Source organism: Manis pentadactyla, chromosome 10, assembly GCF_030020395.1.
Source record: "Manis pentadactyla isolate mManPen7 chromosome 10, mManPen7.hap1, whole genome shotgun sequence".
NCBI lineage: Eukaryota > Metazoa > Chordata > Mammalia > Pholidota > Manidae > Manis > Manis pentadactyla.
Window position 1 is genome coordinate 40,188,716 of NC_080028.1, and position 2,128 is coordinate 40,190,843.

A 2,128-nucleotide genomic window follows, 5' to 3' on the forward strand; every position below is an offset into this window, starting at 1 on the left:
GAGGTCAGGGGATGGGACTGAATATTCCAATTCACTAGTCACATGGTTGTTCTCCTGTCAAGCAGCCTGCATTCCTAGGTGATACCCAGAAATCACCCTATTAAAATAACACAAGACACCTTTATCTCTCTCAGTTCTTAGGAAAATCCAAGGGTTTGGGGAGCCCTGCACCAGGAACTGTGGACAAAGACCAAATATATATTTCCTATAAACCACAATTCAGCAGGTTATGCATTGTAGCATTTTTTATAACTATTGTTTTGAAAAACACCACATCTTTTGTAACATATCCCAGATGACTTCTTTTACCTGCTGGTTCCTTAGGGTATAAATGAAGGGATTTAGTAAAGGGGCAACTGAGGTGTACAGCAAAGCCACACCTTAGGATACAGTCACTCTTTCTTTGGCAGATGGCTTAATATATATAAAGATACAGCTGCCATAAGTCATGGAGACAACAATCATGTGGGAAGTACAGGTGGAAAATGCTTTGGTCCTTTGCTGTGTAGAAGGGAATTTCAGAATGGTCTTAATGATGTAAGTGTAAGACACAATCACTAGTACCAATGTGACCACAAGTGTCACTACAGCTAAGATAAAAGACATCAATTCTAGGACATGTGTGTCTGTGCAGGATATCTGCAGGATAGGAGATGTTTCACACATAAAGTGATCAATTGTTTTGGAAGCACAGAAATCCAGCTTGAGCCCCATGGCTATTGGAGGAAAGATTATTAGGAATCCAGTTATCCAAGAGCCAAGTACAAGCTGATAGCACACTTTGCTGTTCATAATGATTGGGTAATGCAAGGGTGCACAGATGGCAACATAGCGGTCATAGGACATGGCAGTTAGAAGATAAAATTCTGTAACTCTCAGTAAAAGTATAAAAAATAATTGAGCTACACAATGATTGTATGAAATGGATTTCTCCCCAGTCATAATGGTTATCAGGTATCTTGGAATACATACTGTAATGAATAGGATTTCCAAAAATGAGAAATTACGCAGAAAGAAATACATTGGTGTCTTGAGGCGAAGGTCCAGAAGGGTGAGGAGGATGATGGTTAAGTTCCCTATCAGGCTCAATGTGTAATTCAGAAATAGAAACAGGAAAATCACAATTTGCAATTGTGGGTCATCTGTCAATCCTAGGAGAATAAACTCTATGTCTTTTGATTGGTTCTTCATTTCCCGTTTGTGGGTCTTTTCAAATATACATAGAAAAAGATAAAAAATTGAACATACTGATGAATGTAATACGGTAGAATATAGATTAATCTATGAATGTAAATATGTGTAAATATATAGCTATAAATTAGATTAAGTGTAGATAAATTAACCTAAATATGCATAAATTAACCTGTAAACATGAATATATAGTAAGTATACATATATAGTTGCCAAATATGTATATTAACCTAATAAATACATATATACATTTCACCTAAAGCAGAATAAGGTATGCATTCTCTAATTTATCCATTTGTAAATGGTTTCTCCAGTTTGAAACTGCTGATGACACAGATAATCAATTTAAAATACTTTCTTGCCCAAGTTCTCTTTATTATAATGTCCCTCATTAGTTTTCCTCTAGAACTTGGATATTTCTTGTGATTAATACGCATTCTTGCCCATCACTTCCAAAAGGAATCCACTCAGCATGTATAATTTAAATAAAATAATATGGGTTATTTTAAGTGAATTTTTCTATCATTTTTATTCAACCTGTAAAAATACACTAAATTATTTGCCTTTTTTGGAATAAATATCAGGGTGATTTTTCAAAAACATGATTTAGAGTTTGTTAACAATTCTTGTCATGTTCAATTACTAAGGCAGTGTTGATTTTTAGCACTTAAAGATCCTACTTATAATAGTTTTGGAATTATTTTCTTTGGTTTTATTTTTATAAAATTGAAATTTTTATAATTACCATTATTATCAATTTTCTTGATATATGACAAATTAAATCATTACAAAACAATGATTTTAATAAAAATATTGTTTTAGTTATAATTAACCTTTTTGAAATAGATTCTTATATGTATCCACATAAGTTGAGGCATTGTTTTTTTCTTAGTTCTTTCATATTTTACACAACTATTGAATTCTACAAAAATGTTGA

General features: G+C 32.7%; 1 pseudogene; it reads right to left on the reverse strand.

Moving 5' to 3' along the window:
* Positions 1–252: 252 nt before the first annotated feature.
* Positions 253–1,194, reverse strand: LOC130685095 (olfactory receptor 6C6-like; annotated as a pseudogene).
* Between the last annotated feature and the right edge of the window lie 934 nt (positions 1,195–2,128).